We start from the raw sequence: 12,664 nt of genomic DNA on the forward strand, positions 1-12,664 counted from the left end.
CATGCCACTGCACTCCAGCCTGGGCAAGAGAGCAAGACTCTGTCTCAAAAAAAAAAAAAAAAAAAAAATGGCAATAGAGTCCAACTCCAGAAGTCAGTGGCATCTTATATGAAGTACATGAGGGGATCCCAGGCATTCGGGTGAAAATTAATTCAGAGCAGCTGGGCTGATGGGACACTTCCTCAATCCCCAGCTTTTGCTTAGGAGCAAGGGGCCAACGGCAGTATTTGCTGTCAGGATGCTGTGGGGAGTGCCCAAGTAACAACTAACCTCAAGAATGATGAGGAACATCACACCCAGAAGACAAACTGCCACCAAACTCTATTTAGATGCTCATCATAGACAATGAGAAGAAGCAGTGTAAGTAATGTAACTAGTATCCCCAGAGAAATGTAGACTAATTCTCAAATGCAAAGAAACACAAGCAGACAACTAAGAACTGTCCAACATGTAAAGAAAAACAAGCCCATAAGAGAAAGACCCCAAACTCAACAAATTATCATCAAAAAAAAAGAGTCAATTATACAACCAAAAATAAATTTAAATAATATCTTCAGAGATTCCTGGGTGTCCTGTACATATGAAACAGAAAATAAATAGAAATCTTGGAAACTTAAAATGTTATTGGAATTTCAGTTTTAGCTAAGATGGAGTCATAGGGACTGGGTATTTTTAGGTATTTCAGGTGACTAGATATTAGTATTCCATTACTATTTGATTCTAGCCCACCTGAAATACCTAAAAATCTGGACAAAATACATGGAACAATGGTTTCAAGAAATGGAGGCTGAAAAGTCCCACGATATGCTACCTGCAAACTAGATAACCAGGAAAGTCAGTATTGCAACTCAGCCTGAGTCTGAAGGCCTAGAGGGTTGACATTGTCTCACAGTTCGTCGACACTGAAGATTTGTTGTTGTTGGTGGTGTTCTCCTCCCTTTCTTCTAGTCTTTCTTTCCTTTTTGCATATTAGTTTGGATAGTTTTGGATAGGGACTAGTTAAGTGCCCCAGTCCAAAGGCCTGAGAACCTGGAACTCTGATGTCTAAGGGCAGGAGAAAACGGATGCATCAGCTCCAGAAGGGAGACTTAATTACCCTGTTCCTACCTTTTTGTTCTATCCAGGCCCTAGGTAGGTTGGATGATGCCCACCTACATGGGTGAGGGTGGATCTTCTTTGTTACTGAATCCAATACTAATATCTTCTGGTCATGCTGTCACAGACACACCCAGAAATAATGTCTTATCAGCTATGCAGTATCCCTTAACCCAGTCAAATTGACACAAAAAGTTAACTAACATCACACCAGGACAGGGCATAGGGGAAGGGAACCCAAGTAGGGCCTGGTAGACTCCCTCTAAGTTGAAGAAGTAGAGGGGAGAGTCCAGGGAGACAAAGGCAGCTAGAGTTTGCAGGGCAGAGTAGTGAGGATGAACTGCATAGATTGGCAGTTGGTGACCCCTGGGAATCAGGACTATCAGTGCATGAATATGAGAAAACTACCTGAGGCCAGGAAAAGGACACCTAAAAGGATTAAGGTGAGAGATCACACAAGGGCAAGAATGGTACTTGTTTGCACCAGTGAGATTGAGAAATTTCTTAATTCACAAGGTGTTAAATAGAATATAGAAGGTCCCCATTTTACTATGGTTCAATTTAAGATTTTTCAACTTTAGGATGGTATGAAAGTGAAACTCATTTGCTATATTCCTCAATTTAGGGCAGGGTTACATGCCAATAACTACATTAAGGAGCATCTGTGTTTAAAAGGGTCTTGTCTCAAAAGAGAAAATAATTAGCTGTAGACTAAATATTGTTCTGCTCCTAACATATTTTAAAAGACCCAAAAGGGTTAAAGTGTTTTCTAGAAACTTAACTGCATTTCAACACAAAGTTAAATAATATTTGTAGGAATAGAAAAATATACAGCCCCCACAAGAAGAAAAAAAATCACAATATCTGGCATAAAATAAAAAATTATCAGGCATACAAATAAGCAGAGAAAACTTGTAATAAGGAGAAAAATCAATCAACAGAAACCAATCCAGAACCAACACAAATGTTAGAATAAGCATACAAGGACAATAAAACTGTTGTTATTACTATATCCAAATGTTTAAAACGTGAGAGGAAAGAACATGTTAGAGACACAAAAGTTCTCGAAAAATTTCTAAATACAAAACTATAATGTCTGAGATGAAGAATATACAAAATGGGGTTAATGACAGATGAGACACTGCAGAAAAAAAGGTGAACTTAGTGACACAGCAATAGAAATTATCCAAACTAAAACACAAAAGGGAAAAAGGACTAGAAGGAGGAGGAGGAAAACAGTAACAACAACAATACATTATCAATGAACTGTGAGGCAATTCCAAATGGTTTAATACACGTGTAATGTGAGTCTCTGAAGGAGGGGAGAGGAGGTCAGAAGAAAATACTTAGAGAAATAAACTGGCTGAAATTATTCCAAAATTAGTGAATAGTGTAACTCCAGAAGTCCAAGATCAACAAACCCTAATCACATGAGAAAAAATTCACTAAACTACATCACAATCACATTGCTCAAATCCAGGGATACAGAAAAAATTGTAAAAGCATCTAGAGAGGAAAAACTGTTACATACAGAGAAACCAAGATAAGGGTGATGTTTTCTCATCAGAAATAATGGAAGAGAAAAGGCAGTAGAGCAGATGGCTTAAACTGCTGAAAGAGGAAAAAAAACTGTCAACCTAGAATTTGATACTTAAATATCTTTCAAAAGTGAAAGTGAAATACCTTTTCAAATATACAAAAGTATTCCTCACCGGTAAACCCATACTACAAAAAAATGATTAAGAAAGTCCTTCTGACCGAAGAAAAATTTTACCAGATGGAAATATGTATCTATACAAAGAAACAAAGGATATCTTTACAAAATAATTGACCATTTAAACAAAAACAGCAATGTATTGTGGAGGATATAACATAAGTAGGAGTAAAATAATAGCACAAAACCTGAAAGGAGAGAAATAAAAATATACTTCTGTAAACTTCTTATATGTGAAATGGTATAATATCACTTGACGGTAGGCCATTATAAGTTACAGATATATACCAGAAACCCTAAAACAGGGGTGTGCAATCTTTTGGCTTTCCTGTGCCACATTGGAAAAAGAATTGTTGTGAGCCACACATAAAATACACTAACTATAGCTAATGAGCTAAACAACAACAAAAAAAGTTGCAAAAAAAAATCATAATGTTTTAAGAAAGTTTACAAATTTATGTTGGGCCACATTCAAAGCCATCCTGGGCCATATGCGGTCCACAGACAACGGGTTAGACAAGCCTGTCCTAAAACAATCACTAAATAACAAAATGAAGAGTTATAGGTAGTGAACCAAAAGAAATGTTAAGATAAAAAATAAACATTTTTAAAAAAAAGCAGGCAGAAAAACAGAAAATGAAACAGAAACAGATGGGGCAAACAGAAAACATAGCAAGAAAGTATATTCAAATTTCATTATATCAATAATCACATTAGGTGTAAATGGTCTAAACACTCCAATTAAAAGGCAGACATTGTCAGATTGTATATAAAGACTCAACTACTCGCTGTTTCTAAGAAACTCACTATGAAATATAAAGATGCAAATAGGTTACATGTAAAAGAATGGACAAAGATATATCATACTACTACTAATTCAAAGAAAGCTAGAGGATTTATGCTATTGAAGTCCATTTCAGAACAAAGACTTTTATGGAAAAAAATATCTTTTCATAATGATAAAGAGGTCAGCTAATCAAGAGGAAAGAACAATCCTAAATATCTATGCTCCTAATATGAGAGCTTCAAAATACATGAAGCAAAGACTGACAGAACAGCAACGAGAAACAGACAAACCCACCAGTATAGTCAGACATTTTAATATCCCTGTGTCAATACTTGACAGAACATGTAGGCAGAAAAATCAGCTACATTATCAACCAACTTGATACCATCCAACACTTTCACTAATTGATATTGATAGAACATTCCATGCAACAACAGCAAAATAAACTTTCTTTTCTATTGCACATGGAACATTTAATAAGACTGACCATATTCTGGGCCACAAAAAAAGTCTCAAATGTAAAACTATTCATGTTATACTAAGACTATTCTTTGACAATGAAATTAAATTACAAATCAGTAACAATCAGTTTACTTTCCCTTCAGCAAAAGAAACAATCAAGAGAATGAAGAGACAACCTGTAGATTGGAAAAAAAAAATTTGCGAACTGTTCATCCAACAAGAGACTGATATTCAGAATATACGAGGAAATCAAAGCAACTCAACAAAAAAAAAAAAAAGAGAGAAAAATCTCCAAATATTTGGAAACCAAATAATACACTCCCGAATAACATGGGGTTCAAAGAAGAAATCAAAAGTGAAATTAGAAAGTATTTTGAACTTAATGAAATATACCTGAAACACAATATACCAAACTGAAACACAATATACGAAAAATTGTGGGATATTGCTAAAGCTGTACTTACAGAAAATTACTTACAGCATTAAATGTCTATATTACAAAAGTAGAAAGGGTGAATGTTTCCCCCATAAGATTAGTAACAAGGCAAGGATGTACTCTCTCACCAGTTCTGTTGATGTTGTATTAGAGGTTCTAGGGGAAAAATAAATAAATAAAATCAGTCAAATTGAAAAGAAACAAGTAAAATTTTTTGTTTGAAGACATTATCATGTAGGTAGAAAATTTGATTGAATCTACAAAAAAGCTATAGTTACACTATAACTGGTCTAGTAATACTAGAATGAGTAAGTTTACCAAGAGGGCAGGATACGAGAGCAATATATAAAAGTTATATTTCTATATCCTAGAAACAAACAAATGGAAATTGAAATTTGTAACACCACCTATCTATAATAGCATCAAAAATGTAAAATATTTAGGGATAACTCATCACTATATAGCCTATGTATGAGTTCTCACCCAGGTTTGTGCATTCTGGAGAAGATGCAGAAAAGGTGGTATGATGTTCAATACTTAATTTTTTAAATTTATCTATCTTATTGTGTTGTCTATGTCTTGAAAAGTTGTTGCAGTTATTTTTGATTGGTTCATTTTTAAAATTTTTTTATTTCAATAGATTTTTGGGGAACAGGTGGTGTTTGGTTACATGAGGAAGTTCCTTAGTGGTCATTCTGAGATTTTGGTGCACCCATCACCTGAGCAATGTACACTGTACCCAATGTGTAGTCTTTTATCCCTCTCCACCCCCCACCCTTTCCCCCAAGTCCCCAAAGTCAAGAACCCAAAAGTAAATACAACAAAAACAAAGATAAATAGATGGGACTTAATTAAACCAAAAAGCTTCTGCACAGATGTTGCAGGAAGTCAAGGATCCCGAACGGAGGGACCGGCTGAAGCCATGGCAGAAGAATGTGGATTGTGAAGATTTCATGGACATTTATTAGTTCCTCAAATTAATACTTTTATAATTTCTTACGCCTGTCTTTACTGCAATCTCTGAACATAAATTGTGAAGATTTCATGGACACTTAGCACTTCCTCAATCAATACCTTTGTGATTTCCTATGCCTGTCTTTACTTTAATCTCTTAATCCTATCATCTTCGTAAGCTGAGGAGGATGTATGTCGCCTCAGGACCCTGTGATGATTGTGTTAACTGCACAATTGTTTGTAGAGCATGTGTGTTTGAACAATATGAAATCTGGGCACCTTGAAAAAAGAACAGGGTAACAGCAATGTTCAGGGAACAAGAGAGAACCTTAAACTCTGACTGCCAGTGAGCCGGGCGGGACAGAGCCATATTTCTCTTCTTTCAAAAGCAAATGGGAGAAATATTGCTGAATTATTTTTCTCAGCAAGGAACATCCCTAAGAAAGAGAACCTGAGGGTAGGACTCTGAAATGGCCGCTTCAGGGGCGGCTGTCTTTTACGGTCACAGCTGTAGGGATGAAATAAGCCCCCATCTCCCGTAGCACTCCCAGGCTTATTAGGACGAGGAAATTCCCACTTAATAAATTTTGGTCAGACCAGTTGTCTGCTCTCAAACTCTGTCTCCTGATAAGATATTATCAATGACAACGCATGCCTGAAACTTCATTAGCAATTTTAATTTCACCCCAGTCCTGTGGTCCTGTGATCTCACCCTGCCTCCATTTGCCTTGTGATATTCTATTACCTTGTGAAGCACGTGATCTCTGTGACCCACACCCTATTCGTACTCCCTCCCGTTTTGAAAATCACTAATAAAAACTTGCTGGTTTTATGGCTCGGGGGGCATCACGGAACCTGCCGACATGTGATGTGTCCCCCGGACACCCAGCTTTAAAATTTCTCTCTTTTGTCCTCTTTCCCTTTATTTCTCACACCAGCTGACACTTAGGGAAAATAGAAAAGAACCTACTGACTATCGGGGGCAGGTTCCCCTGATAACAGCAAAATAAATAATCAGCAGAGTTAACAGACAACTCAGAGTGGAAGAAAATCTTCACAATTTGTACATCCAACAAAGATCTAATATCCAGAATCTACAAAGAACAAAGAACTCAAAACTGCAAGAAAAAAGTATCCCATCAAAAAGTGGGCTAAAAACATGAATAGACAATTCTCAAAAGAAGATACACAAATGGCCAACAAGCATATGAAAAAATGCTCAACATCACTAATTATCAGGGAAATGCAAATCAAAACCACAATGCAATACCACCTCACTCCTGCAAGAATGGCCATAATCAAAAAATAATAGATGTTGGTGGGGATGCAGTGAAAAGGGAACACTTTTACACTGTGGGTGGGAACGTAAACTAGTACAACCACTATGGAAAACAGTGTGGAGATTCCTTAAAGAACTAAAAGCAGATCTATTGCTTGATCCAGCAATCCCACTAGTAGGTATCTAACAAAAGAAAAAGAAATCATTATATGAAAAAGATACTTGCACACACAGGTTTATAGCAGCACAATTTGCAATTGCAAAAAGATGGAACCAGCCAAATGTCCATCAATCAATGAGCAGATAAATAAAATGTGATATAAATACATATATACACACACACATGCACACACACACATAACCACACACATACACACATGGAATACTACTCAGCCATAAAAAGGAAAAAAATAATGGCATTTGCAGTGACCTGGATGGAATTGGAGACTATTATTCTAAGTGAAGTAACTCAGGAATGGAAAACCAAACATCACATATTCTCACTCATATGTTAGAGCTAAGCTATGAGGATGCAAAGGCAATGCTTAATTTTTTATTGCTGGTGTGACAGGTTAGGTATTTGAGATAACTGGTGAAGGCACTTGTTTTTTTAATTATACTTTAGGTTTTAGGGTACATGTGCACAATGTGCAGGTTTGTTACATACGTATCCATGTGCCATGTTGTTTTGCTGCACCCATTAACTCGTCATTTAGCATTAGGTATATCTCCTAATGCTGTCCCTCCCCCCTCCCCCGACCCCACAACAGTCCCCGGAGTGTGATGTTCCCCTTCCTGTGTCCATGAGTTCTCATTGTTCAACTCCCACCTATGAGTGAGAACATGTGGCATTTATGCAGCCAAAAAACACATGAAAAAATGCTCATCATCACTGGCCATCAGAGAAATGCAAATCAAAACCACAGTGAGATACCATCTCACACCAGTTAGAATGGCCATCATTAAAAAGTCAGGAAACAACAGGTGCTAGAGAGGATGTGGAGAAATAGGAACACTTTTACACTGTTGGTGGGACTGTAAACTAGTTCAACCATTGTGGAAGTCAGTGTGGCGATTCCTCAGGGATCTAGAACTAGAAATACCATTTGACCCAGCCATCCCATTACTGGGTATATACCCAAAGGACTATAAATCATGCTGCTATAAAGACACATGCACACGTATGTTTACTGTGGCACTATTCACAATAGCAAAGACTTGGAACCAACCCAAATGTCCAACAACAATAGACTGGATTAAGAAAATGTGGCCCTTACTGCCCAAGGTAATTTATAGATTCAACGCCATCCCCATCAAGCTACCAATGACTTTCTTCACAGAATTGGAAAAAACTACTTTAAAGTTCATATGGAACCAAAAAAGAGCCCGCATCGCCAAGTCAATCCTAAGCCAAAAGAACAAAGCTGGAGGCATCACGCTACCTGACTTTAAACTATACTACAAGGCTACAGTAACCAAAACAACATGGTACTGGTACCACAACAGAGACATAGATCAATGGAACAGAACAGAGCCCTCAGAAATGATGTCGCATATCTACAACTATCTGATCTTTGACAAACCTGACAAAAACAAGAAATGGGGAAAGGATTCCCTATTTAATAAATGGTGCTGGGAAAACTGGCTAGCCATATGTAGAAAGCTGAAACTGGATCCCTTCCTTACACCTTATACAAAAATTAATTCAAGATGGATTAAAGACTTAAATGTTAGACCTAAAACCATTAAAATCCTACAAGAAAACCTAGGCAATACCATTCAGGACATAGGCGTGGGCAAGGACTTCATGTCTAAAACACCAAAAGCAATGGCAACAAAAGCCAAAATTGACAAATGGGATCTCATTAAACTAAAGAGCTTCTGCACAGCAAAAGAAACTACCATCAGAGTGAACAGGCAACCTACAGAATGGGAGAAAATTTTTGCAACCTACTCATCTGACAAAGGGCTAATATCCAGAATCTACAATGAACTCAAACAAATTTACAAGAAAAAAACAAACAACCCCATCAGAAAGTGGGCAAAGGACATGAACAGACACTTCTCAAAAGAAGACATTTATGCAGCCAAAAAACACATGAAGAAATGCTCATCATCACTGGCCATCAGAGAAATGCAAATCAAAACCACAGTGAGATACCATCTCACACCAGTTAGAATGGCCATCATTAAAAAAGCAGGAAACAACAGGTGCTGGAGAGGATGTGGAGAAATAGGAACACTTTTACACTGTTGGTGGGACTGTAAACTAGTTCAACCATTGTGGAAGTCAGTGTGGCGATTCCTCAGGGATCTCGAACTAGAAATACCATTTGACCCAGCCATCCCATTACTGGGTATATACCCCAAGGACTATAAATCATGCTGCTATAAAGACACATGCACATGTATGTTTATTACGGCACTATTCACAATAGCAAAGAGTTGGAACCAAGCCAAGTGTCCAACAACGATAGACTGGATTAAGAAAATGTGGCACATATACACCACGGAATACTATGCAGCCATAAAAAATGATGAGTTCGTGTCCTTTGTAGGGACATGGATGAAACTGGAAAACATCATTCTCAGTAAACTATCACAAGGACAAAAAACCAAACACCGCATGTTCTCACTCATAGGTGGGAATTGAACAATGAGAACTCATGGACACAGGAAGGAGAACATCACACTCCAGGGACTGTTGTGGGGTGGGGGGAGGGGGGAGGGACAGCATTAGGAGATATACCTAATGCTAAATGACGAGTTAATGGGTGCAGGAAATCAACATGGCACATGGATACATATGTAACAAACCTGCACATTGTGCACATGTACCCTAAAACCTAAAGTATAATATTAAAAAAAAAAAAAAAGAAAATGTGGCATATATACACCATGGAATACTATGCAGCCATAAAAAAATGATGAGTTCATGTCCTTTGTAAGGACATGGATGAAAGTGGAAAACATCATTCTCAGTAAACTATCACAAGGGAAGGCACTTTTTAAACATGGCTTACACTCAGTTGGCTCAAGATCACATTGTCTTATTAGTGCCTTTACACTCCTACTAAACAAGTTCCATCTATTGCTTACGAGTTACGTTTTACATAAGCATAATTAAAATTTTAGAGGTTTACATCTTAAGTACATAGCAAATGCTTATCTTTTACAAATGAAGTATTCTTATCTTTAGATAGCCTATACTTGCAAACATATTTATCAATTTTAATTAACAGCAACATGTTTACACAAAATATGGTTTAGGAAGCACACACACACAGAGAATGTAAACTGGCAGGATGAGGCGTCCTCTACAAAGTTTTTCAAATAACACAATTATCTTCTAGGAAATTGTGGATTATTCAAATAGATTCAAGAAGTAGAAAGCTTGGACAGACAATACCCGAAGGATGAAAAAGCCAACTAATTGCACCTAGAAAATAGCCAATCAGGCTTTCTAAAAAACTTTAAGAGTGGAAAAATAAGTTTTGTTTTTTTTTTTTTGAGACGGAGTCTTCCTCTTTCACCCAGGCCAGAGTGCAGTGGCGCTATCTCAGCTCACTGCAAGCTCCGCCTCCCGGGTTCACACCATTCTCCTGCCTCAGCCTCCCGAGTAGCTGGGACTACAGGCGCCCACCACCACGCCTGGCTGATTTTTTGTATTTTTAGTAGAGACGGGGTTTCACCGTGTTAGCCAGGGTTGTCTCGATCTCCTGACCTCGTGATCCACCCGCCTCGGCCTCCCAAAGTGCTGGGATTACAGGCGTGAGCCACCGCGCCCGGCTGAAAAATAAGTTTTAGGACAAGTTCTATTGAACTTCAAAGAACAGGACTCTATATTCTGTAAGAACTGTTCCAGAGCATAGAAAAAGATGGACAGTTTCCTAACATTGTAAAAGGCTCACAAAACTTGAGAGACAAAACTAGAGCAGACACACACAGAAACTCTAAACCAAGCAGTTCACGAACAATATGCAAAAATCCAAAATAACCAATTAAGAAGCTCCAGCAAAGGAAACAATCAACAGAGTAGAAGAGACAACCTACAGAATGGAAGAAAATATATGCAAACTATTCATCCAACAAGAGGCTAATATTCAGAATATACAAGGAACTCAAAGCACTCAACAGCACAAAAGCAAAAAAACAAATAATCCAATTTAAGAACAGGTAAAGAACCTGAATAGATATTTCTCAAAAGACATGCAAATGGCCAAGTATATGAAAAAATGCTCAACGTCACTAATCACCAGGGAAATGTCCATCAAAACGACAATGTGGTACCATCTCACCCCAGTTAGAATGGCTGTTATCAAAAAAAACAAAAAATAAACGCTGGTGAAGACACCGAGAAAAGGGAACTCTTATACATTGTTAGTGGAAATGTAAATTAGTACAGCCATTAGGAAACACAGTATGGAGGTTTCTCAAGAAACTAAAAACAGAACTACCATATGATCCAGCAATCCGACTATGAGTATTTATCCAAAGGAAAGGAAATCAGTATATCTATGAAATATCTACACCCCCATCTTTAATACAACACTATTCACAATAGCCAAGATACAGAATTGACCTAAACGTTCATCAACAGATAAATGGATAAAGAAAATGAAGAAAATGTGATATGTATACATAGTGAAATACTATTCAGCCACAAAAAGAATGAAACTCACAGCAACATGGATACAACTGGAGAACATTATGTTAAGTGAAATAAGTCAACCATTTCTATGTAGATAAATACTGCATGTTCTCACTCATATGTAGGAGCTTAAAAAAAAAAAAACCTGAGCTCACAGAAGTGAGGAGTCGAATTATGGTTATTAGAGGCTGGGAAGAACGGGGGAAAGGAAAATCAGGAGAGGTTGGTTAATGGATACAAAATTACAGCTAGGTAGGAGAAATAAGTTCTATTGTTCTAAAGCACTGCTGGGTGATTATAGCTAACAATATTATATGCTTTTAAATAGCTAAAAGAGAGGACTTTGAATGTTTCCAGCACAAAGAAATGTAAAATGTTTGAGGTGATGGATATGCTAATTACTCTGATTTGATCATTACACATTGCATACATGAAGTATCACTCTGTACCCCATAAATATGTAAAATTATGTGTCAACTAAAAATAAAAACTCCCAATATTAAATGAAATAACAACTGATATAATTAAAATAGTAAATAAAATAGGAGAAATCTTTTAATCATCCATAAATAAAAGTATTTTTAAGTGTTTGATAGAATTTCATTTCCATTCTTGACTTAAGCACACTGACATATAATATTCCAAAACAAAAACTTTACAATTAGAAGGAAATGTCCTTAATCTGATGAAAGGACATTTACTCAAAACCTACTGATAGACCATACTGAATGGTGAAATACCAGAAGCATTTCCATTATTACTGGGAACAGGATGTCTGCTATCACTATCTTTCAATAGTGCACTAAGATCTCGCCCCTGCAGTAAAACAAAAAAAAAGAAGGAAAGAAAAAGGAAGAGAAGGAGAAGGGGAAGGAAGAGACATTACATTGAAAGGAAAAAGACTTATTCCTCATTAGAAAACCCAAAAGTAACAAAAGCAAAACAATGAAAGGGATCAGTTAGGTGGCTTGATTAAAGATCAATATGTAAAAACCAAAGCTTTCTGATTCACCAGCAATGATTAACTTAAAAATGAAATGAAAAAAAAAGATTTAATTGCTAATATTCCCTCAAAACCGTAAAACAAGTAGGCAAAAGGTTAAAAAAATGTTTAAGATCTATATGCAGTAAAATATATAAAGCTTCAGCGAAGTACACAAAAAACTTAAAGAAATTTACCACGTTTTAAGAGAAAAAAATTTTTTTAAATGTTGATTCCTATCTAATTATAAGAAAAGGATCTTTCTTGGGAGGCTGAGGCAGGCAGATCACGAGGTCAGGAGTTC

Source organism: Hylobates moloch, unplaced genomic scaffold, assembly GCF_009828535.3.
Source record: "Hylobates moloch isolate HMO894 unplaced genomic scaffold, HMol_V3 SCAFFOLD_1, whole genome shotgun sequence".
Classification (NCBI taxonomy): Eukaryota; Metazoa; Chordata; class Mammalia; order Primates; family Hylobatidae; genus Hylobates; species Hylobates moloch.